This window comes from Ursus arctos, unplaced genomic scaffold, assembly GCF_023065955.2.
Source record: "Ursus arctos isolate Adak ecotype North America unplaced genomic scaffold, UrsArc2.0 scaffold_13, whole genome shotgun sequence".
In the NCBI taxonomy this organism is placed as follows: Eukaryota; Metazoa; Chordata; class Mammalia; order Carnivora; family Ursidae; genus Ursus; species Ursus arctos.
The window spans coordinates 21,666,998-21,694,285 of NW_026622797.1; the positions used below are offsets into that span (position 1 = coordinate 21,666,998).

Below are 27,288 nucleotides of genomic sequence, written 5' to 3' on the forward strand. Positions count from 1 at the left end.
CTTCCTACTTCTTATGTTCCATAAATTTTAAAAAATCTTTATAAAAAACTGGGAATATAATTTTCTTTATTTCTTCGGATAATCTCAATATATAAAGAGAGTACTAAACAAAGAAAGTAATATATACTAAGAACAGTTGATGGTCCTGGTCCCATCCAAGGAATTCCATGGAGTGTAGTTTGCATTAGGGAAATACCTTACTGATAATGTATTATATTCAGCAGGACCCTTTCTGACCCTATTTTAGCTCTATGTTCCATTTTTATCCACTCGGCATCCATGATAGATTTTGTCTGGATTTAATACCTCCATAACTAAAAATAATAATAATTTGGAAATCACTGGGCAAGAAAAATGTCTAAATCTACGAAAATAAAATTTATCAATGACCAATGAAAATCTAAAGTTTGGTTTTAAAACGTCAACAGCACAAATATGCAATAAAAATGGTAGCCTCTGGGGCGCCTGGGTGGCTCACTCTGTTTAAGCGTCTGACTCTTGATTTCAGGTCAGTTCATGATCTCAGGGTCCTGAGATTAAGCTCTGCTTTGGGCTCCTGCACAGGGGGGAGTCTGCTAGAGGTTCTCTCTTTCCCTTACCCTCTGCCCCTCCCTCTGCTTTCTTTCTCTCTTTCTCTCAAATAAATAAATAAATAAATAAATAAATAAAATCTTTAAAAATAGTAGTAGCCCCAGAGAAGAGCATATGATAGGACCATATAAAGATGTGGACCTAGAGGATGTGGAGAAAGGGTAGGGGTAATTTATAAAGTATCAGTCTTCCTCTATTTTCCATTTAAAAAATTCTAATTTCTTTCAGTTTTTACCATAGGGCCCATCTCCCTGACTATTGGTTTTCAGTGCGCTCTTCTGCACATTATATAGGCATGAACAACACTGCCCATAATTGGGAAGTTCAACTTTATTTATTTATTTTTGCAATACTATTATTATGTCCTAAATTCATAATTGGTTTTTAATTTGCAATTCTTTTTACCTATTTATCTGATTTATTTATCTGATTTATAAAACTATATTTTTCTTAAGCACATAAGCCACCATTTCCAATGGAAGACACTCTAAAAGTATACGATAACGAAAAATACAACATCATCATGTTAGTAATCTTAACAGGATAAAAAACCATGTTCTTTAATGATTCCCTAATCTTTAGAGAGAGTTAACGATTTGTAGCCAAACAACATATCTTAAAATCTAGACAGGATGGAGCAACAGAGTTTATAGAATCATAGACTCTTCGTGAAGGATCACCATACAGCATCGTACCTAGAAAAGTAATTAGAAAACTTGATGTGAAACAATGTGTTCTATCTATTAGCATTCTTTGAAATTCTCACGAAAGGCATGAACTCTCTCTCTCCAGAAAAGTCCACAAATGCACACGCTCATACGCACATTTTCACAAGCTAGTTTTGACCTTCAATCCTCCCATAGGCATTGTTGGTAACCTCATGTTATGGACTGAATTATGTTCCCCCCAAATTCATATGTTGAAGCCCCCAACACCCAATGTGACTGTATTGGAAGATAGGGCCTTGAAAAAAGTAATTGGGGTTCAAGGAGATCATAAGAGTGGGGCCCTAATTCAGTAGGACTGGTGTCCTTACAAGGAGAGGGAGATACACCAGGAGCATGCCCACACAGAGAAAAGGCCTTGTGAGGACACAGAGAGAAGGTGGCCATCTGCAAGACAAGGAGAGAGGCCTTGGGAGAAACCAATCCTGCTCACACCTTGATGTTGGACTTCTAGCCTCCAGAATTGTAAGTAATAAATTTCTGTTACTTAAGTCACCCAGTCTGTGCTATTTCGTTACGGCAGCCCTAGAAAATTAATACATCCCGTGACTGAAAGATCCATTATTATATATGATGGACAGTGTGGTTTGATTGATGTTGCTAATTGCAGACCAGGGCTGTTCTATACCTGAGCCCTGGCTGCTGCTTGTACCTGAGAGTTTACTTGAGATCGCAGAATCAGAGACTTCTAGAGTGGGAAGGACCTACTTTTAATTGCCTTATAAGTTATCATAAGTTTATTAACACCTTCCTTAGAAAACAAAAATACAGTTCATTAGAGCTAAAAGTGTTACAGATCTAAGTCAGTGACTTAAATTGGGGGGGTGGAATGCTCAACAGAATTAACCCATAACTAGTTTATGAGTCTATGAGTCAATGTCTAAGAAAAAGAAAAATTCTCTGGAATTTTCAGCTTCAGGTTGTATTTACATGTGAAACAAAACAAGTATATCATCGGGTTGGCTAGGTCATTGCCTCATGACACGGTCTAACTGCTAAGGTGCCTGAGGAAGATTCCCACTTAAATAACTTAAGTTGTTTTAAGTTTGGACTTTGCCATGTCTAATTTTCACCTGGGCCAGAGTTTCCACCTACAGATGGGCCATGTTAGATGCCATTCCCTGCTTCATGTCAGTCACAGAGGCTGCAGCACAATTAAGAATACGCGTGTTAATACCCTCTCCTCCAAGTAACACCGCAAAGTGGTTTTCCTTTGATTTCCACATTTTCTCCAGGTCTCTCTGAAATTACCAAGACCTACTACTGCTGCTTATTATTGTTGTTGTTTATTGCTGCTTACTGCAACAGACCCACGTAAGGCAGGAACCCACCATTTTCAAAAGGTGTTTTCTCCCTGCACGGAAGGGAAGAAGCCTTTGAAGAGGAAACAGGTCAATGGGGGCTGAGTTCAAAGCACTCCCCAATGGCTAGGAAGCAAGAGAAGACTTCAAAAAGGAAAAGGGCCTGTCTTTGATGAATCTAAAAAATTCAAAAGAATTTCTTCTGCTAGCCGAACAGGGAGATTCTTCCACTCTGAGCTGGAGGAAGAGGAGGTGGCATTGTTACTAACCCATGAGATTGAGCGTAAACAAACCAGGACCAGGAACTTCAGCACAGGGGATTGCTACGGTGGAAGATTTGTTTAGTCTTAAGAATTTAAAAATGATTTGAAATGGTTCCTTAAATTACACATTATGAAAGACTCTGAAAATGATTTACTGTCCCCGTTGTAACATTTAGATTTTTAATACAAATATCACAGACTTCCTAGAATGACTACAGTAAATGCATCATTGATAAACATCAGCTTGTGGATAAATATTTTGCTGGAATAATCTGTTCATATACTTAGTGTGAAATAGTTAATGAGCTCCTGATGGCAGAAGTACAGAACTCCTAACTTCCCTACATGGCTATGGTGAAGATCTGTTAACTGGACAATTTGTCCCAGCATCTCAACTTGACATTTGGGAAGCATATCCTCATAGAATAACAATGAGTATTGTTTTAATAAGTATAATAAACATACTTTAAAACATATTTAATATATTTTAAAATTTTGATAATAAATAAAATAAATGTTGGTTAAAGTAATATAGTTAGCATGATACTTGGTATATTCTGAGTCAGAGGACCCTTACCTGGTGGTAAGTCCAGGAATCTAATTCCATTTACATAAGAAAAATAGACTAAATTCTATATCCAACTGAGCAAGAAATAACTTTTTGGAACATGACCCATTCAAAATAATTAGAAATACATAAGAATGCCTATGGTAGTTACCAGATGGGGTAGACAGTTCTAAGATGTGTTTTCCATGATCCCAGCTTCCTGGTATTCATGCCTTTCAGTATATGCTGGCCCACTGGCTTGCCTCGAACTGAAGTATATGGTAAAGTCGATGGGCTGTCACTTCTATGACTGGGCTAGATAAGATTGTGACTTCTGTTTTGCTAGCAGGCTACTTCCCTTGCTGGCTTTGATAAGGCAAGTAGCTATGCTGGGGAGGCCCACATGGCAAGAGCTGAGGGGGTATCCTCTGGCCAAGAGCTAGAAACTGAGGCACTGAGTCCAAAAGCTCTGGAAAAACTGAATCCTGCCAATGGCCACATGAGCTTAGAAGGAGATCCTTCCCCACTCAACCCTTCAAATAAGACCACAACCCTGGCTGATGCATTCACAGCACCCGGTAAGAGGCCCTAAAGCAAGTGACCCAGCTAAGCCATGTTTGGAATCCTGACCTACAGAAACCGTGAGATCATAAATGTATGTTTTCAGCTGCTAAGTTTCTGGCAAATTGTTATAGAGCAATAGAAAAAAACTAAGAAAGCAAGTGTAGATTCATCTAAACATTTTGATTTTACCCATACAAATTCGGACTAGCCCACTACCATTTCAACTGGGCTTTTAATGTTGTTTCAAAACAATTCTATTTATCTTATTAACTTCCTATCACATTAAGGATTTTATCACAAAATTTCTCTACTCTTGTTGAACCTCCCCATTTCCCCGCATTTTCCACCTATTCAGTGATCTGGTATGTTGTGTTCTGCACTGTGCTTTGAGAGGCGATGAACCCGATGGTAGAGCACTCTTAAGTCTGCCAACAGGGGTGGTATTCACATTAATGTCTGGTTTTCAAGAGATAAATAAATGATACAGAAAAGGGATAAGGTGGCGTGAAAGTTCCAAAGAGGAGAAAGTTCTATCTGTGGGGCTGGAGTTTGATTAAGCTTTAGAGCTGCAGGGAGGGAGAATAAAAATGGAAAGAAGCTGTAATGGGGTTTATTTCAGAAACAACAGTTTGCTTCGTTTAAAGGGAACAAAAGGGAGGGCCGATTGCCTTTCTTACCCAGAATGTGTATGTAGGTGGTGGAAGGAAGAACAGTGGAAAGAACTGCAAAAGGCCGGAGACGGGGCCAGGATGGAAAAAAAAAAAAAAAAAAGTCCGGTAAAGCTGCAGCTTTAAAATGCAGTGTGATCTGGCGCTAGAGGGGTCATTTGGGTGCATAGAACCAGAAAATTAAAAAAAAAAAAAACCAAAAACGTTTAGAAGGAATTCATCTGGGGAATTCATGCATTCATTCAACACACAGTATGAAGCACCTGTCGTGTGCAGTGGGTTCCACTGTCACAGAGCTGGCCCTGTGGCCACCTCAGGATGGCTTGCCACAGGGCTATCCTGAACCTGCCTCAGGCCAAAATCCACCCTCTTTTGCAAAAAAAAAAAAAAAAAGCGTCCGATTGGCTGGTTCTCAAGACAAGAAGTCTGGAGACTTCCATGGAACATTTAAGGTAGTGTATGTATTAATTTCCCAGGGCTTCTATAAAGATTACCATAAAATGGGTGGTTTAAAGCAAGAATAATTAATTCTTTCACAGTCCTGGAGGCAAGAAATCTGAAATTAAAGTAGTGGGGAGGCAGTCGCTCCAAAGGCCTCCTTCCCTGCCTCTTCTGGCATCTAGAAGCTGCTGGAGTTCCTTGGCTTGGGGCTGCGTTACTCCAGTCCCTGCCCCTGTGGTCATGCTGCCTCCTCCTGTCCTGCGCCTCTGCCTCATCTCGCACCGCCTTTCTCGCAGAGGGGCACTGGTGATCCAAGAGAAGCCCCTCCTTCCCAGATCCTCAAGCAATCACATCTTTCTGCCATAGAAGTTAAGAATCACCCTTTTGCCATAATAGGTAATATCCACAGGTTCTGGAGATTAAGATGTAGACATATTTTATGTCAAGACTTTTTTTTTTTTACATTTCAAAATAAACTTTCTCACGGAATGCTTTTGAGATTTATAACTTCCCCAATGTCTGTAATTCTAGTTAGCCCCTACTCAAATCACAGTAATTAGCAAGAAACATTTAAAAGAGAAAAACCATGAGTTATTTCAGGGAAGAATATAAAGAGCTGCTTCCTATTCCAGAGCCAACCTTGACAGGGAAAGATGACACAGGTGATCCCATTTAGGGAAAAGAGTGATGAAAGCCCAGGGCCTGTGCACAGGGCACACAGAGAGCTGGGCCAGAAAGGGACAAGGCCTGAGGCTCAACTAGCAGGGGTACTGGTATAGCTCGCCTTGTTTTGGACAGGTCACAGTGTTCTCTGAGAAGCCCCATGGCTTGAAATGCTGTCTATCCCATGACTTGACTTTCCTGGTTGAAGCTAGTTGGACGAGGAGCCAGTTCTTGATCCAAAGACAGCCAGCTATAGGCAGGCAGCGGCCCCGATGGTGACCTGCCTGTGGTAATATATGCCCCATGGAGCTGCATATCTGGGATCACAACCGCTGACCCTGGTCTTTCTTTTAGAGGCTTTCAATGGCAGATGCACAAAGAGCATTAGCAAACAGTAGGGTGGGCTGCAGCAAAAGACACAGGAAGAAGGCAGGAAGCAGAAGCCATGAGATCCTAGAAACTCAGAAGTGGAAAGGTAGTTTGTAACAGCAGCAGAAACCATGAGGTGGTCGTGGAATAGGAAGTCCGAGCAGGTAGACAGAGAGACGGATATAGAAGAGCTGAGTATCGAACTTGCAAGGCTATCAGAGCTGCTGTTGGGTTTCCGGAACTCCTGTCAGATGAAAGGAACTTCTGTCCAGGCTTGACTATAACAATGACCCACGTTTGCTTTTCTGTGAGGTGCCCAGTGTTTCATGTCTTCCCTTCCAGGGAAGGGTAGGTGACCCCGCGTCCTCCTACTGCATCCACGTGAGCTTGAGTAACACATCCTGGTCTCTTTCTCACAACTGAGAAAAACTTGAAACCCAGCCTGCATATCCCATTGGTGCCAAAAAATGCTTAGTAACTGATTATTCTGTCAGCGTGATAGGAAGTAGCTTCAAACGACCATTTGTCCCCACAGAAGAAACGCCAGTCAAAGGACAGCTCCATACCTAGAAGTGGCTTTATGATTTCCCTCAGTTGTGGTCATTAACATATGGTGTGAAAACACTTCAAAAACTGCAACATATTTATAAATGATAATTAAATTACTTTGTGGTAAACGTGCCCTAATTTTAAAAATATGTATACTATATAATTATGTGCTTAACTTTCAATTAACACTATCAACCCCTCTTATAAGCCAAAATTAAATAAGTGGGGACCGGTCATTTCATTTCCCTTAAAGGGAATGAAACTGGATGCTGAAAATGAGTATAGATGATAGGTTGTCTTGTTCCACACATTTCACAAATTTCAGTTTTTCAATGGTGGCATAATTTCAGATCTATTATGCTCTTGACATTTGCTGTGCTTCAGAATCTCCGTGGAACTTAAACTGTATATATAGTTGCTTAAGCCTTATTCTGGGAGATTCTGATTAACGAGGCATTCAACCAACGGAAGGGGACTGTAGGAAGTGGAGGAAAGATACGCTTATTTTTTGCCTCAATTCAAGTTCAGTTGACCGAACTCACACAGCTTGACTCCTGGCTGGGTGGTGAGCTGACCTTGGACACCAGCATGATCTGTGGGTGGGAGATGCCACCCCCTTTGGTTTTCCTCAATGATCTTTCTCTGTTTGCAGTAGTTACTCAGAAAAGCTCTTCTGGAGGGTGGTGTGGGGGGAGGTGTGGATCTCCTCCCACTTCTCCCCTCACAACCATCCAGGCCTGACAAACAACAAAGATCTGGTTTTTAAAGGAACAAGTTGTAACCTGCATCTGTAATTACAACTTAAATTTCAGGGTACTGGAGACAGCCGCCCAAGACATGAAACTGTGCCTTCAGGAATATATGAGAACACATGACTCTTACGTGTGCCATTGTAATGTACTCTACGCAAACAGGTGGCTCTGACACCGCTTTCACAAACACTTGGCATTAAACTTGCATGCATATATTGGTAAGGCCTGGTAGCACCTTTTTTTTTTTTCCCCATGAAGAAATAATACAGAACTATTAGCTTCATTGATAATACTATTTTCAAGGCTCATAAAAACGCCATTGACTCTTAATAATCACTCCCAGGAGATCACAAAGGAGCATTTTCCTTTTGAGACAGACGCTGATGCTCAGAATGGCTAACTGTGCCAGAGGGAGAACTTAGCAACCTCACTTATTTCAAGGGTATAAGAGGCAGGAGCCCTTTAGACAGTGGTCAGTGGGCCTCTTGTGTTTTTGCAAGGGAAAGCCACAGGAACACAGAAAGACCAAGAACTCTTGAATCAGATCCACCCAAGATCAAATTCAGGTCCTACCATTTATCAGCAGTCTGGTCCCAGGAAAGTCAATGGACATATCTGTAGGCAGCAAAGAGGGATATGTACAGATCCCAGAGAAAAACTGCCTGGATCTGAACCCTGGCTCTCTTGCTTACCAGCTGGGAGCTCTTAGGCAAGTTTCTTAACCTCTCTGCATTTCATTTGCTTCATCTATAAAATGGGAATGCTAGTAGTGAAGAATTAACCTACTCAAAGAGAGGTCTGGCCTTTGCTCCCAGCTACTAGGAGCTGCTCTCTACACACCTGGAATAACTTGCCTGACAGGAGTGTCTCTGCCTAGGAGCTTTGGCCACCAAGCAGTCTGACAATGTGATTTTATGATGGGGGCCACATGGTAGCAGTTCTGCCTCCACAAAGGCCTGGAGCCTAAAGGTCAGCCATGTGATGGCACACAGCAGTGTGTGACTGAGCCCCAGTGCAAACTCTGGACACCAGCGTCCCTGGTTGACAATACTCCACACATGGTGTCATACATCCTCACAGAGAGGAACTGGTGCCATCCATAGGTCCATGGTGAGATGCCAACTGGAAACCCCATTATTTGGATCTGTCTGGACTCTGCTCTCTATGCCTATTCCTTTGGTTTACTTTAATCTCTATTCTTGTAAAAAACCACAACCATCAATAGAACAACACTCAGTGAGTTCTGCGAGCCCTTTTAGCAGAGTTTTCAACCTGAGGATGGTTTTGAGAACCTGTGAACTTGCGAATGGTGTCACAAGAGAGGATGGTCTTGTGTGAACACTGTTCCCTCTAGTTTTGTGGTTGGTTAACTCTCATAGTGGCTGAAGCTTCTGTATTCCCTCATGGAGCTGTTGGAAGGACTACAAATTCTGAAGGTAAAACACACAGAGCAGTGCCTGGTATATAAGGTGCTCAGTAGGTGTTGGCTACTGCCTTATGAACATCACACACAAACACCAACAAGTCATTTTTAAAATCAACATGTACCATGTTGTGTGTTGATGCCAATTTGTGTGTTGAAGAGCTCAAATGGATCATCTGAAATCCCAATGAACTCTAAGAGTAAATGAAAAGAAACTTAGAGGGGCTTAGTAACTAACGTACATCAAGTCAGTTAGTAAGCAGAAGCTAGAACTTAAACTGTGTTCCTTGTGACTTGAATACAGACCCCTATTTCTGAAAGCCTATGCTTCTAGCTGTGAGGCTAGGTGCCCCATAAAAAACCTCTGTTGAAGGTGTTCATCGACTACACAGCTGTAAGGGTGACAGATGATGTTTGCAAGCACCGAGGCAAAGTGACCCATAAACAGGAGCAGTGGCTACAAACTTCCCAGGGTTCTTCCCTGCAGGATGGAATCATCCAAACAATTCTACTGGGAAATCTGGATAAAGAGCCCTGTTTCAAAAGAGCACCCTCATCTCAGACTTGTTTATTCCTTTTCAAAGCAATTATCATTTTGTAGGATTGTAGTTTTGGAAGGGGCAATATTTATTCTTGATTGGGTTTTCTACTGACATATGAAATGAATAAACATTTTAGTTTCTGAATTAGAGTGTATCAAATTCCATTATAGTATCAATAAAATGAAAGAAGCAGTAAATTTAGGGCAGAGCCCTCGGGGGGAAAAATCAAATCATCATGAAAGTCTACACACTTAAAATCTTCTATAGAAGCCGTGTTCTTTTTTTTTTTTTTTTTACTACTTTTGTATAAATAGATGCCATTTCAGTACACTTTGCTGCTGCATATATCAAAATGCTGTCTAGAAAAAGAACTGACAACAATTCCTGCAACATCTCTCATTTGGTGGATCGGACTAATTACGCGCCCACTCCTTCACCTCTCCCCAGCAACTAGCACCTCTTCCCTCTCTCCTTCCTGGTCTTATTCATTTCAACCTCCTTCCCTTTTCTTCAGTTTCTTACAAATTTGACTTCATTCTTCATGTTTTCCGGCACATTTTGTACTTATGAACATGTGCTATTAATAGCAACGATTCAAATTGGGATAATTCCTCAAATTGCATGCCGCCTGGTTGCCATGGGACCCAGTCTGTTATAGGTTCATTTGGTTCATCTTTGGGGTGCCAACTCACCTTGAAAAGTATTACAGGGTTCTCATAAACCTAAGTACCCCTCTCTGATTTAACTGGCATGGGATAAGAAAGCGCTGAAACAATTGTCCCCAAGTTCTCACTACAGATAATTACTCAATCTTCTGTTCTATGCTGTTTGTATAGGTATTTTGTTTCTTTCTCTTTCCCTTCCTCCCTCCCTTCCTTCTTTCCTTCTCTCCCTCCTTCCTAGGTATCTGTTAAAAAAAAATAAATCCGTATCCTAGATAATGGCAATACTTACCACTAAAATATGTTTAATAATACTTTTCAATCTACATTGAATGGTTATTGTGAGTGCCAAATAATAGAATGTAGGTGAAAGAAAGTGATTTGCCAACTATCCTATACAAATGTAAGAGATTATTATAATATTAACTTGGGTAATGAGGCTAATGTCCAATGTTTTGAAGAATAAATCCAGAAGCCTTTTTTATTACCTAGACTTTAAGAAGTGCTGCCCCCAACTAAAAGTGATAATGGTCACTGATCCTTAATGATGCTAATTTAGTGATAACAATGTTATCAACTGCTTCTTCTTCTTTTTTTAATTTAAACTCAATTAGCCAACATATAGTTTATATTAGTTTTAGATGTTATGTTTAATGATTCATCAGTTGCCTATAACACCCAGTGCTCATCACATCACGTGCCCTCCTTAATGCCCATCACCCAGTTACCTCTTCCCCCCACCCACCTCCCCTCCAGCAACCTGCAGTTTGTTTCCCAGAGTCAAGAGTCTCTCATGGTTTGTCTCCCTCTCTGATTTCTTCCCAGTTTTCCCTCCCTTCCCCTATGATCCTCTGTGCTATTTCTTATATTCCACATATGAGTGAAATCACATAATTGTCTTTCTCTGACTTATTTCATTTAGCATAATAACCTCCAGTTCCATCCACGTCTATGTAAATGGTAGGTTTTATCCTTTCTGATGGCTGAGTAATATTCCATTGTGTATTTGTTTCTTCTTCTAAGGTTCAACTATTAGATTAATGGCTAAGCGTATTTCCTTTGTTGAGTATTTCTTTAAATATAATGACTTCTCAGAGATGGAACCTAAGTTTAAGTACTCTGGGTTGTCAGGAAAGGCTATAGTGGTAACAAAAGCTATAACTTGTGAACCCAAACTGAATTTACACATTTAATAAAAAAAAAGAAGTAACCTGCTTAAACAACCGATCATAAAAGCCCCTGAGTACATGTTCAGATGCCAGGACTCTTCCAAACTCCCCACCTTTTCCCAGCTTGTATGGGAATTTTCACAATTAAATCAATTGTCCATCTGGTACCTTTAAGCCCAGTGTTTTGTTTGTGGCACTTCAGGTTAAACTGCTGAGGGGAAAGCCTTTTTTCTCCCGGTTCTTCTGCTCCAAGTACATTGTGAGTTCTTAGCAGTGACATTAAAAGAGTATACACCTATGTGTATTTACGACAGGTTCAGGGGCTGGCCAGTGTATGGTGGATTCATGGGGTCATTGTAATCATTTCATTGCCCTCAAGGAATCCACATGCCTCAGACTGGGAGTTTTTCTACAAAAACAAACAAACAAAAAACCCAAAAATCAAAACAAAAAAATCCTTAAGATCTTACCTGGCAAACAGGAGGGGCAGGTCTTGACCCGAGGCCTGCCTCCCACCCCCACTCCTTGCCATTCTGCCACTCAGACCCTAGGCTGAGAAAACATCTTCATAGGCGGTGCTATTTAGAGCTCCCACGCCTATCCCACCTTGACTGAGAAGTGAATTCTCTCCTCCTTCTAGCCTCATTCATATTCATTTCCTCCAGGAAGCACTCCTTCAGGAATAGACAGCTACTCTTCCTTCTGTGTTCCCACACCACTGAATGTATAATCCTGCTATTTCATCTTGCAATTTTGTAAGCCACTGTTGCTAGGTCTGTTTCCCTCAATAGTCTGAGAACTGTTTGAGGTCAGATGCTGTTTTATTCATCTTTGCATTACCAGCGTGGAGCAGAGAAAGCAAAGAAGTTTCAATTCATGTGCCTATTGTTGTGGCTTGAGAGGCTCTCTGGAGCACTAGGGTGGGAAGGATTTTGATGCCAAATTCGGGTACGATAGAGGAGAGTGTGGTGATTGATTAGCTGTGTCTGTGTTGAGAGCAGAAGGGGAGAGCTGAGCTACGAGTGCCACATGCACACACTCCCATAGAGGAGGAAGCTTGATAACGCCTGTTGTGTGCACGGAGTATACTTTCTGGTTCAAACCAAATGGACATTCAGTCACAGATGAGCCTGGCAAGCATCCATGATAAGTGTCTGTTGCTGTTTTATCCCCCTTTAACCTCAAGTCTTTCCAGAAAATCTCCATCTATTAAATCCCACTTTCCATTTGCACACTGGGGGATTTCTTTTCTTATTGCATCCTCAGGAACAGTAAGGCAGTGGTCTAGGGTAATACTTCTGAACCACAGCCAGCCGGCAATACGGAATAATTTCTCCTCCTAAGCAAACACAGAGAGTCTCCTTCCGCCACTGCCTTATATCCCTACAATACCCGTGTTACCACTGTTTTACCAAATAAAATGTACAGGTTCATCTCGGGTGACTTAACATCAGATATCTGGAAAGATGAGACTTCACCTGGTCAAAAGATTCCTGGCATTCTGGAATCCGGATACTTTATCTGGTTATTTTTAACTGGGAGGTCATTCAAAGAGAGATAAGACAGGGTTCCAAGCAAGTATGTAATTATGGGGAAGTACCTTGCCAATTCCAAGAATGCATGGGCTTCCTATTATTTATTTTTTTGAAACTCCTACTAATGCTATTTTCACAATTTCACTTGGCATTCCAAGAGTATCATTCTTTCTGACCCATCCTGGAATTATCTGGCTTTTATTATCTTCTTGAAATGCTGTAGATAAACTGTGAATATCCTAGATAGAATTCCAGTTCTGCACTCAATAAGGCTTAGCATCAACATACGCAACTACAACTGTTGCCACACAATCAACTGATTGTTATCAAGAGCTGAAAAAAAGCTGGACCAAAGCTCATTGTAAAAGGAAGGGCATGAATTGATACAAGCCCTGTGGAGTAATAAAAATACCCTCTGGTCTGGTCTCAGGAACCAACTCCATCTGCCAACAAACTTTATGTAGATCTAGGATGGAAATAATGTTGGCAGAACCCAATAACCCTAGTGGGTCATCCATCCAGGGCATCAGATAGGAGTCATTTTGTCTTCCACAGACCACACACAACCTGGTCTAAGAGAGACAGATACCCCAAGAGTTTCAGTAAGGTCATATTCTCAGCCATCATGTCACACATATTTCTCTTGCAAGGTGCATATGACATTACCACCTGCGTGAAATGGAAGTGTTCTGTATCTAGTTATTGGGTGGCTAGGTTTATCTTTCTTGGGTTTCCCCAATTGAAAGCAACAAATAACTAGTTTTATCTGTAGGTGCCATAGTTCTGACACTTCTTGGACACATATTGACTTGACACACAGATTTAGAATCCTCTTCATCCATTCCTTGATGTCCTGGGGTCACTAACTTTGATTGTATGGCGAGTAAAAATGACCTATGATTTGGAGTCAGGCTAGAACTCGCTAGGAAATTTTTGCTCTGCCAATCAGTAGCTGTACGACCGAGCAAGTCGTTTTACCTCTTTGTAGCTTTAACTTTTTCATCTGAAAAATGAGGGTAATACTGTCTTTCTCTTAGGGTTGTGAAAGATTGAACAAAGGTACATATGTAAGCCACCAGATAGTAGATATTCCAAAAAGTATGGCAATTTTATCTTTATTGTTATTGTTACACATGTATTATTATGTCCTTTGATATGAGTTTGTTATGATATATATGTGATTTTGCTTTTCTCTTCTCATATTATGTACCAATCCTACCACTCAAATTTGTCTTCCCTTACTGTGGCTCAGATCCCCTTCTGTTATTTCTGAGATTTGGATGCTTTCTCATGCTGGAAATCTTGAGAATTCTCAGTTCTTCTCAGACTGCTATTACTCCTGCTCATCCTAAACCCTTCTCTCTACTTTTCTTTTTTATCCCAGAGGAGGAAATATGTTGACACAGATAAAAACCCAGCTGTGTGACCTTGGGATGTTGCTTAAATGTTCCGTACTTTTGTTTCCTCATCTATAAAATGGGGAGAAGGATAGAACCTATGTCATAGGGTCATCGTGAGGATTAACGGAGTTCGAATAGTACCCGACACACATAAGCACAGTGGAAGTATTTGCTGAATAAAAATAAAATGAAATAAAATATAAAGTGGAGCTCTGATAGGAGATGTAACAGCAGGGCTGCACGGTAATAAACTCTCTTTGCCTGGCTCCTTTCTTTCTGTCTTTTAATGTTCTATTCCAGAAGTGGGAAGATGGTGACAGTCCAAATATGAGTTTGGATCTGAGGGAAAAGTTGTCGAGGAAGTTTAGTTTGAGCAAGGAATATAGGCCGAGGGGTAAAGAGGCTCTGTGTGACTCTAAAATGGCTCTGTCTCATTCATGAGGTCTGGGGATCCCTCATGGGCATTTAGACTAGTTCTGTGCTAAAATAGTGTTTCTCAAGTATGCCCAGGGTCTGTCTTTCAGGAGCTCTCTCAACCCTTTGTTAAAAGTGACTTTAATATCTTCCTTGTGTCCAGCAAAAAGAATCAACTACAGAGGCTGCATTTTTTTTTTTTGGTTTTTTTGTATTTAATTTTCTTTAGAGCATTCTTCCAATACCCTCTGAGGATAGACTGAAGTTCTCCAGAGGGCTTTGCAAACATTAGGTCAACATTTGCATAGGAAAATCTATAGAAATCTGAGTAACTTCCTTATAAGCAAAGAGCAAATAGGAATGTGTAACATTTCTGCTTCGGGGTAACAAACTCTTCATGGAAGTCCTTTCAGTCAAGACACTCAGAGTTTGGTCTGTGGACCAGTGACTGGCTGTTGGTACAGATCCATGAAAAGATGAGTACAGGAATTGAGAATAAGCATCTAGAAACTTCTAATGCAATTTGCCCATTGAACGTTAGGCAAGATTTGGGGTTTGAATGTTGTTTTCTGTTTTCTTTTTCTTGTAATCAAATTTTTATTGTATTTTATAAAAATTTGGTTTTATACTAAATTGGAAATTAAAAAAAACCAAAAAACCCCAAAAAACAGCTCCTTTGCTCCAGATAATTTTAAGTGCTGGGAAATGTCTACCAGCCGTTGGTCCAGAGGTGAGGAGCCGTGATTGATCGATGGCTCAAATCTGTGATTCCATAATCTCATGAACCTAGGGAGAAAGTGGTGTCTGTGGTTTATGTGTTTTATGCAGAATTTTTCTTTGTTAAAGAAAAATATTTTTATGGAAACCTTAGTTACTATCTAGCCTTGTTAAGGTCCATAGATTTCTACTAGCAATCTATTTGTGGTCATTCAAATTTCTTACAACAGGGGTTGTAGTGTCAGACCTAAATTTCAATCCCGATTCTGTCACTTGCTACCTACTTGACCTAGGAGATCCTGATACTCATTTAATTTCTCTAAGCTTTAAGTGTGAAAGTACTATTTATTTCCTAGGGTTGTTTTGAAGCTCAAGTAGTTAACACCTGTATGGTATTTACTATTTGCCAGGAACATAGTAATATAAAACAACATGCATATATTCATTTAACCCTCACAACAACCTCTGAGGTAGTTACTATTTCCAGTCCTACTTTTAGATGAGAAATCTGAGGCATAGAGGAATTAAGTGATTTGCCCAAAGTCATATAACCAGGAAGCAGTGCATTCAAGCCCATGAGCACTGGCTAGAGTCTATAATTTAACCCCCTATATCAGGATTCTTTTAATGAATAGTTCAAATAAATGTTTGCTCCTTGTGCATTTCATCTCTTTTCCCATTGTAAGTGGGCTTAGGTGGTGGCTCAGTTCTATCAGATCCTCATATGTTACACATCTCTAAATATAGGGAGTCCTGCCTTCACTCCACCTCCTATTGACATATTTTACAAGTTCTACTCAGGTAAAACATCCTGAGCCAGATATGGTTAATACAGTGAAGTGAGGAAAGTACTTGATAAGCCAAACATAAATGTTACCGTTGGCCAACTTCTCACTTCATTTATTCAATCATCAATCTGTTCAACATCCATGTTTTGAACACTGATAGCATGTCAAGTCTTGTGCTAGAGCACAGGAAAGACAAAGATGCAATGACACACCCCACTGTTAGGGAGGTGAAGTTTACTGGGTAAGATGGGTTCATAAATATGGATGTGGAAGTGGAAAGGTGTGAGGAAAATAAGATCACATGGTAATTGAAGTGGAGATCTGACTACATGGTCCTTCCTCCATTCATTCCTCCTGTCCCTGCCAAGGGGGCTTCTCAGCTCCTCAGCAAGCAGCCATAGATAAGCACCCGCAACCTCAACATTCTGAGGCTACAACCACAGTCTATCTCAACAAAGAAGAAGAGCACAGGTTTTCTAAGCAGTGGGTGTAAGCGTTGTTGGTTCTTTGGCTCCTGAAAGTGTTAATATTAAATATCTGCTAAAAAACATCCAGAGGACTTCAACTTCTATTATAATTCTCTTGGACTAGATTGCCCTTCTCCTAAGTTTCAACTCTGGATGCCTTTTTTTTTTCTTCCCCTTCAGAATTGAGCTCAAATGTTATTTCCATTCTACATCCTCCCCACATCCTCATTTGTCCCATTCCAAGAATTGGCAAGTCCCTTCTCACTGTTCCAACTGTATTCTGTAGATACATCTAGTAAAGCATTTATTGTACTGCAATTTCAATTGAGAATGTATAAGTATATAACATTTTTTGCCAGTAAGTGGCTGTATTTTGTTCATCTTTGTATCTTAGTGCCTAGTTCAATAAAGACTTTTGGAAGACCAAGGTTTGTTCAAGCTGCCACACTGAATGTCAATCTGCCTTGTTAATTACTTCCACAGTGTCCAAATTTAAGACAAAAAAAGAAGTTGTCACTAGTCCTTCTCCATTCCAAATACAAGCCAGTCATGAGGAGTTCATGTCTCTTAGTGACAATTTTATCCCTTACCTTTCTCTTCTAAGGACTCTTTCCTCTGGTAACAAAAGATCTTTTTGGACAACAGAAGTTTTTCTTTAGGATCTATCTTTTCTAGCATTATCTTGAGTATTCCCACATGTTGTAGTTTCTTCAAGTGTTCTTGGCTTTTCTAGAGCTAAATGACCATTGCTAGTGTGTCCGCTTTCTCCCAACTCTCTATGACTGACATCCTTTATTCCTTATAAAACAACCCAGATATTTAGCTGGTGGAGAGTCCCCAACTGCAGAGAAAGCAAAAGCCTCACCTTCAGATCCAAAGGATTAATTATGATTGGTTTAAGGCTTGATGTGTTACCAAGTTCTAGCCAATGAGATAAAAAGGAAAGGCTGGTTCCTTTTCCAGAGTGGAAAACAAAACAAAACAAAACAAAACCAGAAACAACAACAACAAAAATGCCACAGTAGGGAGAAAGTCTTTTTCTCTTATGGCTTCCTTTTGGCTTTGGATATCATTACAAGAGAATAATTCTGGAAATAAGGGCAACCATCGTGGAACCACAGGCAATAACTTTGAAGATAAAAGGCCACGATACTAAGGGTGGCAGATTGGAAACCTAGAAAGAAACTAGGTCCTTGGTGGCATTGCTGAGCAAATAACACCAGAAACCCTTACCCTTTGACTTCTTTTTATGGGAGAAAATAAATCCCTAAATTTTTAAGTCACTGGTCATGTTTTCTGTTACTCGAAGCCAAAAGCTTCCTGATTAATAGAATTCTTGAAGTTTTTCCTGCTTTTCTTATGAACTGAGACTTATTTCTTTTCTCTTTCCCCATAGTTCTAAACCCTAACCTTCTTTCAAAGTCAAGTTCAGTTAGAGTAGAAATGATTTTTCCAGAGCTGGAGGTAAGCTTACATGGTATCTGTTCAATAGATGAAGAAACCAAGGGAGAGATAAGTTCAAAGATTTAGCCAGGACACACACAATAAACACTGGTGCTGGCATCCAGCTCTTCTGATTCCTAATCCTGGAACTGTGACTCCTGAGAGTCCTGACATACTGGAAAGACGAACCGTTGGTGTAACACAGTTAAGGGATGGTACCGTTTTTGACATTATAGCTTCAGCCCCTAGCACGGTGACTGTATGCTGTTGGTTTTAAAGGTTCGTGAAATAAGTAAATGTAGCCCCAACTATATCATAAGCCCCATGAAATAAGCCTTCTTCATAATTGGCTACTCAGGGCTCAGCGTGGTGCATGGCACACAATAGATTCTCCATAAATATTTTTTTTTTTTGGTGCGTGAATGACTGGTAATTGCCAATGGACATGTGATGCTATTTTTGAGAACTGAGTCAAAGGCACTGAAATTCAAAGCATTGGATAATTGTTATCAAGATGGGGGAAGGATACACAAAAAGTTAAGCTCTTGCACTAAGAAGTCAGTCAGTGGGCTTTAGACTTAGGTTTCATCATTTACCAGTGGCATGGTCATGGGTAAGTTACTTGTCTGAGTTCCAATTTCCTAACAGACAAAAACAGGGATTGGAATGGTGCCTCCTTCATTGGGTTTTTGGGAGGATAAAATGGAATTATGAGAACATAAAACGTATAGCACAGTGCCTGGTATATAGAAAAAATTAATATATAGTCATAATTATAATTGTCTATGTTTTTTGGAGAAAATAAAATTCTTAAGGAGGTAGGAGAAAGGACTGTGGCTTAGAACAGACAAAACAGTCATTTAGGTTGACTCGATGCGAATGTGTTTAAAAGGTGGGGGTGCATTTTTGGTTTAGGTAGCTCATTTTGCTTACAGTTTGAAGAGGGAAAAAGCGAAGCAGATGGCACGGTGACACAAAGGACTGCAGCCTACTGCTGCTAGAGCTTGTAAAAATGGAACCCCATGGCTGCCAGCTTGGCTGAACTTCAAACAAGTCCCACAAAGAGTGTAACTCGCTCAAGAGGGGGCAGGAACTTGGTGTGAAGCTCTCTAAAGTGCAAAGAACATTATCATTACATTCATGAGAGCTTGACTCAGTGCTGGGGCCTGGCCCAGATGGGAAGCTGGTGTCAGAAAACTGCAATCGGAGAGCGCGCCTCATGGAGGGACTCCAGAGATGGAGGCCTTTGCAAAACCCTTACCCCAGAATAACGACAAATTACCAACAGATGGCGTGAGTCACGGAAGCAGGGTCTGAGCGGAGCATCTGCAAGCTCCCGGCAGAGGCCGTGCCCTGCTGGGCGAAGCGGGCAGAAGCAGGCCGGGCCCAGATGGCCGCGAAGGTCACCAGGAGGGGCACCAGCCATACGCGCTCTACTCCTGAGAACTGGCACAACCTGTCAAGCCCACAGAGGCTTCCCAGGATCAAATAAACCAAAATATCCTCATCAGGGAAAACGTCACACTTCCTTTTGGGCTTACTGGTTACAAGAAATAAAAATGTACTGGGGGCAGGGAGAGTAAAATTCAGAGCCTCGGGAGGTGTTTAGCAGAAAATGGCCACACTTCTCCATTCCAAGAGCTGATTTGCTACTTTTCCTTTCTCGTGTATAGGTTTAGCTTCCAATCAGAAAAATACTGTGGATTATGTACCTTTCCCACATATTTTCCCTGCCGCGATTTTATAAAATCTAGCCTCATGCAAAGCTGAGTGCAAAAGTATCCAAATAAATTACAGATTTTTTTTTCTTCCAACAAAGGAGAAACAGGTACATGAAACATGTGCCCTGATGGGAGACTTCACATGATGAAAGAAAATGCTAAAGTCTATTAAAAAGAAAAGTCTTGCACGGAATAATGACTTCACAGCATTCCATTTGAGGAAAAGCCTGTCTTCTGGGGGTCCGCAGCACCTCGCACACATCCTACCCCCTCACCCTGGATGTAACCATTCCCTAACCCACTTCTGCCGCTAGAATTTCAGCCCCCCCAAGTCAGCATCATATAGCATTCATTTCTAAATCCCTGATAACCCCCCACCTAACATTTAGTAGGCCCTCAATTAAGGACTGATGAATGAATGTATGCATACTGGGCTATGGAGTAATAATGGGTTTTTTTTTCCCCTTTCCGGGAAGAGAAGTGCATTTGAGCTCAGCACGGAATAATCCCTTTGCCACATCCTCAGCCAACCTGATTGAAGTTCATTTCATCCTCATCTCCCAATTGGTTTTTCCTCATATTATGCACTGTAGAATATTTACCCCCAGTCGTGAAAGGCTGCTTTCTAAATGAAAGTCTAAGTATTTCTGTTCCACATTGTTATCAATGCTGTTAGATTAGGGTCTTAAGTCTAATCTGTTCCCTTCTTCCCTGATAAAAGGATCCTAATCAGGACCTGTCTGTGGAATCCTCACTCACTCCATTCCCAAAAGAACATTTGGAAAATCTAGGTTAAGAAAAAGGAGGACCTAGCAAGGTGACCCTGGCTGGAGAGATTTTTTTTCCCTTCCTACTTTATTTCTCCAGCAATTATTATTTTTTTTTTCCATGTAAAGACAAAACCTAGTCAGTAGTCAATCAAAATTTTCTTCTTTCTTGAGACAAAACTGGTGAAAAGCATCTGATGCTCCCAACCAGGTGGGGCAATCACAAGGAATTTCTCTTTTTTGGGGGGGGGAACCCCCATAGGGATACTCATCTTATTACTATTAATCACTTTAATTGACCTCCAAAAGAAGACAATTGACAAAAGCAACAGGAATTGACCTCATGCAGTTTTCCAGAGCGTAATTACTTTTTCTTCTTTTATGAGTGACCACATTGTGTGAAGAGATCATGAAAAGACATCTCTTAACTTTGAAAAGGCAACTTGCCTAGTGTTTTACTTTAACAGTGGGAAAAAACTGTCAAAGTCCAGCTCTTCCTCTCCTTCTGGTGATGTGGTCCACACTCACTCCCCACATGCTATCCCCAACCCCACATAGCCAGGCAGAGGTGTGTTTTTTTCAGAGGGGGATTTATAGTTTTCAGAACATTCTCACTGGTGCTCAAGCACCATGGACAGATGCCAGACAGCTAGCTTCCCAGAAGCACCTAACTCAAAATGCGGATCACTTTTTTTAAAAAAGTAAAAGAAGAAAACAAGCTTTTTCTAATGATTTACTACCTTGGTAAACTGTGGACATGATAGAGAAAAAACAGCTCTTGGTGGTTATTCACCTCTTGGTGGTTCCTCAACTACTATAAATAAGGTTCATTTGTCCTTCTTATTATCTCATCAAACCACCCACCATTCTCAAATTTCCTGAACTGTAATTGGAGCAAAAGGAATTAACCAAGGTTATGTAGTCTGAGGACCTGGTTTTAAGATTAAAAAAACTGTAGATTTTAAAATTCATGTCTCAAATAATTTTAGAAATGGCTGCAGTGCCAGGCAGAGCCATCGCTACTGTCCATGCCCTGAGGTGACAGTCATTATCATCACTTCATGCTTCAGGCACTTTCTGGGCTTCAGGGACAAGTGGGTTGGATAGTGCCTGGAGCAGGGCCAGATGTGAGACTCATGGACACCCCCTCCACCAATCCACACCTCCCTCTGCTCATGGCCTCCAGTCTCGCTGACTATTCCATATACATTTAAGTTACTATTATTTGGCTCAGAGGGGTTAGCATAGGCTGGGAGCTCCTAGAGCATAAGAAAGAGGTGGCATGGCCAGCATATTACTTGAAAGAACACCACTTTACATTTCTATGTTCATTTGTTCTACCCTTAATACCTTAAAATTTATTGATATGCTGTCTTTTCTATTAGAAATCAATGCAGCTGAGAGGGCACTGTGGAGCAAAATGGTGGAAGAGCAGACGGGAAGAAGAAAGGGCCCCAGGAAGCAGACAATCTTGAGAACAAAATAAATCTAGGTAGTTTGTTTTCTACCATAAAGGGAAAAGCAAAGTAAGGAACTCAATTATAAGCAGGTTATAATGATAAAATAAGTAACCTATTTAAGACTTTGGTCTTTTTAGAGAAGACACCTAAGAAAATCACTTTTTACCTCAAAGGAAAGTTACATTATCTAGAATTTCGGGGTACATATATACCTTGCCATTAAGGACAGATGGCCCGCACACGTGCATTCAGTCATGGCATGATGCCTGTTTGTACTACTCTGTAGTAGTTGGTGGAGGGCAAGTTCTATTTGACTGAAGAACTCCTCACCAGGAGCTGCTTAGCCTTAGCCAGTGGTGTCCACACCCCAACCTTTTCTCTGTTACAAACCGATATTCTTTGCTCTCCTCCCACCTTCTCCTTAAAATTCTCATGAAGGCCCCCCAAATGACATGAACTCATAAGACACTAAAAACTGATAACAGCTGTCTACTAATTGCGAGTTTATATAAAAGCTTCATTAAATGCAGAGAAACACAACAGTTTGAGAAACACCGTCACTGTTCTTTGCACTGCGCCTCCCCAATCAATCCTTCACACAGTTGTCAGCATCAGCTTTCAAAAACCCCAAATGTGATCTACATAAAATCTCTCAAAGACATCAAAGGCTCCTGAATGCCTTCATGATTAAACTGAGACTCCCCTAAGCTGGCATCTAAGACCTTCGTGCTCTGGTGTCTGACGGCATCGCCTTCATCTCCCACCAGGTATTCACATACAGCCTGTGCTCTAGGCATATCAAAGAACTCCATTTATTTAGTATTCCAGACTTTTCCTCTGTCATTTATGCCTGTGCTATCAAATACAGTGGCCACTAGACACAGGTGGCTATTGAGCACTTGAAATGTAATAGTTTGAATTATCCCACGCTCTCAGTGTAAATAAGCACCAGATTTCGAAGACTCAGTACAAAAGAAAAAATGCAAAGTATCTCATTAGTCATTTAAAAATGTTGGTTAGCCTTTCAATAATAATACTTAGGATTTGTTACATTAAATAAAATATGCTATTACAACAGATTTCACCTGTTTCTTTGAACTTTTGATTCATCTGGGTCCCATTCATGGTTTGTGTGGCATTTCCAGCGGGTAGCACTGGTCTACAGTTCTGCCCATGCTCCCTCAACAGGAGGCCTTCTTTCACTTCATCTACCAAGGTAGCTAGTCCTCATCCTATAAAGACTCAGCTTCAGGGGCGCCTGGGTGGCTCAGTCATTAAGCATCTGCCTTCGGCTCAGGGCATGATCCCGGAGTCCTGGGATCGAGCCCCGCATCAGGCTCCTTCACTGGGAGCCTGCTTCTTCCTCTCCCACTCCCCCTGCTTGTGTTCCCTCTCTCGCTGGTGGTCTCTCTCTCTGTCAAATAAATAAATAAAATCTTTAAAAAAAAAAAAGACTCAGCTTCAGCATCACTTCTCCTGGGGAAGCTTGCCTCGTTGACTTCATGCTCCTCATATCTTTATTATAAAAACATCAATACCTAAATTGTAGTCACCTTTTTAGGTGCTAGTCTCCTCCTTTAGATTGACTCTTTGAAGGTAAAAACCCCATTATTTCTGCACGAAGGACTGTCACCCCATGAATCCTTGCTTAATTAAATAAATGCCATTCCAAACTTGAACGTCGGTGGTATGCACCCTAACACATATTTAATGAGTACTTGCTATGCACTGTGAGAGATATAAAGCTAAAATATAATCGTTTATATTTGTATAATACATTGCAGTTTACAAAGTACTAGCATATTCAGTCACTTTCTTCAAAAACCTCTGTCAGTTTCAGGAGACTTATTTATACTCCTTTTTCAGATGAGGAAACTAAGGTCCCAAGAATTTAAGTGAAATTCCCCAAGTCATGCAACATTAGAACACAAGAATGGGAGATGTGACAGTTAACTCCATATTCAAGAAGCAAAAAATAGTTATGAGTTGCTGAAATAAAGGGTGTGAAGACACACAGCTGGAGACATGCTGAAGAGCCAAACTTTTTCCAGTTGGCCAACACTCTTCAAATTTTAGCCAGTCCCTACCATCATTCTGAGCTTTGGCAATTCAAGAGCAACCCAGACTATTACTTACTTAGTATTTTTTAAATGGATTCTATATTGGCTCACTTACTTTACTTTTCATCCTAAGCAGTAATGTCAATGGTTTGGTATATACATATTATTATTAAAATACAAGAATATGATCGTATACTATTCTTACTAATGTGTAATATATTCCTAGTATATAATAATTAAGATACAGTATGTTACATATTATAGTTTTACTTTAATATATGTTAAATCAACTAAACAAGGAGGCCATTTAGATTGAGTTGGTTCTAATGCCTTATTGGCTTATATAAGCAAACCAAAATCTAAGTGTATAAATGTCTCAAGATTAAGAAATTGAAACCTAAGGACAGTTATAAACAGTCAAAGAGTCTTTTCTAAATAAAGCAACTCCTTATGCTATAGCCAAATAATCTCCTTGTTTTGTTATTGTGTCTTCTCTATAAAAGTGTTGCCCCTAGCTCTTGTTTGTAGAGGGTTTCTAACCACTTCTGATTCAGGTTGATGTTTGTTCAATTAAACTCAAAATTTTAATATGATTCAGTTTCTCTTTCAACATATTTATGTTTATATTTTTCCTAATGAACCATAAAATAAATATATATTTTTCCTAATAAACAGTAAAGTAAATATATTTTGCTTATATAAACATGAAAGTAAAATAAATACATACAAATATATATAATACATAAACAAATATAAAATAAATTCCATTAGGAATATCCACACCATCCACTGGGAAACTGCAATGGACATTAGGAATCTATTAAAAGATTTTAAACTTGGAAGCGACATAATGAGGTTGACATTTTAGACTCTAGTAGCTGATCTCCTCCTAATCTGAGGGAAAGGAAGGAAGGTGATGGGATGGTAACTCCAGTCAATAGTAAGTTAGAGAAGTTAATGTGAACTTGGAGCCACATTTTTAATTACCTTTAAATAAAAGAGACACTGAGATCATGAAGTGCCATGTAGAGTGTGATGTCATTTCCTGCCTCTGAAAGATGAGGCTTTGTAAATGGGGCAGGCGGCACATGAAATAGTGCCATACAGACCAGCGAAAGTCTTCCTTGGCCATGGCCAAAGATCACTTTTCTGGAATTCTAAATACCAGAAGCATCCAAATAATAAAATTATTATAAGAGAATCAAGAAAAAAACCCCAATTAAATAGCATTGGTCCAATCGTTTTCTGTGGAGGGTGGTTTGTGGAGATGGTGTTATCTGCTGAAATAAGAATGAGTTGGCAAGGTCACAGGGCATAACCCTTTGAGACATGTGATCAGTGACATCATTACATGATAAAACGTCTTTTTTCCAATTCTGAACAAGCTGCATTTATCTGTTTGTAATGGAACCCCAGAGAAGATGGAAGAGAGTTGACAACGGGGCTGTGGGAAGGCTTTGCTGGGATTCCCAACTTAGGCAATATTAGCTGTAGAATGCTGCTTTCACAGAAAGAGAAACCAGCTAAGCAAGGGGAACTCAATTACACAATAAGCTGGTGTCAGTGCCACAGTTATAACTTGAGTCTCTTCGGACTAATTGCTTTTTGCAGGGAAAGGTCTTCCCATGTCAGTGTAGTAAGTACAAATACTTTTATGTGCTTTGTTCATGTTGCAGGAAACAGAGCTGCTTTCTTCACAGTGCCGTAACCGCCTAGTCCAAAGGCACTCCTGGAGTCAGGCCTTCCCTCTGCTGGCGGCACAGGACCCACTGAGGGCCATATTCTGCTTCTTCTGGCTGAGAAAATCACAGCTCCTCCTATTGGCCCCCAATCTGGGTTTCTACCATGGTGTTGGTACAACCCAACACTGCCAAAAAGATCTCGGCCAGGCATCCTTCAAGGCGATGTCTCATGTGGCCACAAAAGCAACTTTTGCCTTTTCCCGGGAATAAGAATTGAACTCTTAAATTGAGAGTGAGTTGGCGTTTTACACTTGACATCTTGAAAATGGAAAGAACACATTTTTCAAAAGCTAGCTAGCTCCACACCTACACAAAGAGGCAGATGAAGGTTACCTTAGTTTTCTCTGCTCTCCAGACCACACCCATCACTTTGTTGACACTCATTTCTTTCTTGGTTTTGAGCTTCCAACAGTCCTCTGAGTCTTAAACCTCCTGAGTCTCCCTCATTTGTGTAAGTCAAGGAGGTTCAGATCCCCATAGTGGCTGCTTAGATTCTTTTTCCTGTTCTTCAGCTCTTCCCTCCTTCGTGGTGGCCTGTGGTTGTTTGATGTTTCTGCTTTTCCATATATTCTTCCAGTTTGGCTGCCAGGACACTCACTCCCCACCATAGTGCACTAGACATGGCAGTCATGGAGCCTGCCACACACACAGTCCCTGCCGTGGTCACCACTGTCCCCAGCCCCACTTAGCCCAGTGTCTAGAATACAGCAGGCACTGAAGAAGCATTTATGAACAGGCTGACTAACTGGCCAGAGGTAAAGAGTCTTGTGTTCTGGGACAGCCCCCTATCCCCAACTCCAACACACACCTCTGAGAAGTCTATTATTTTTGCTCAAGAATCGTAACTCAATGACAGAAATTCAGACAGTTAATGATCCTTCTTTAGGTTAGGTAATTTCTGGAAATAGGATGCTTGGTGGCTTGCCCTGACATCTCAAGTTCCTTGAGAGGAAATGTGAAATCACTACCTTTCTGTAATTCCATTAATTTTTTTAATGGTCATCTAAGTTGAGGAGTTTCTACACAATTGTCTACATAATTGCAAATTCTGAGGCCCAAGCATTTCAAATTCAATGAGTTAACTGCCTGTATTTTCATTTTTGAAAACTCATAGTGAGATAAAAGTCTTAGGTAATCATATTCACAGCAGTTGACAGAATTATTTGAGCGATTATTTAATGTAAAGAAAATGATCTCTTGAATTAAAAAGTTACAGAGAATAAGCCCAAGATCTGTCATTTTAAGGTAAGATTGTACAGGTGTGACTTTTTTCACTCTGCCGGAGCACTTTTGTAAGTGAAACAAGTGGATAAATACCAAAACAGAAGTCAGAAAATTATGACTGATTCCTCTGTTACCATCATTTCAAATGATCTCTTTGCAAACAAGGAGCTTCCTCTTAAACAGATTCTGAGCACAGATGTTCTCTTAAAAGAATTTGTATGTCTTATTGACTATAAAACAGTTACACAAACAAATATATACCAAAAGAGATAGTAGAGACACATTACCCTAGAATACATACAAATTGCTTCTCAAATTGGG

The 27,288-nt window shown here is 40.4% G+C and overlaps 1 protein-coding gene across 20 annotated transcripts in view; it reads right to left on the reverse strand.

The window, feature by feature from the left end:
• The window catches only part of AIG1 (androgen induced 1), a 310,429-nt gene that overhangs the window by 150,285 nt on the left and 132,856 nt on the right, over positions 1-27,288 (reverse strand). Inside the window, exon 4 of one of the 20 annotated variants that reach the window (XM_044386385.3) lies at positions 1-27,288. This exon is cut by the window's right edge and continues 4,940 nt beyond it. The exons of the other annotated variants lie outside the window; for them this stretch is intronic. The gene's annotated coding sequence lies outside the window, so the exon portion shown is untranslated. 20 annotated transcript variants of the gene reach the window in all.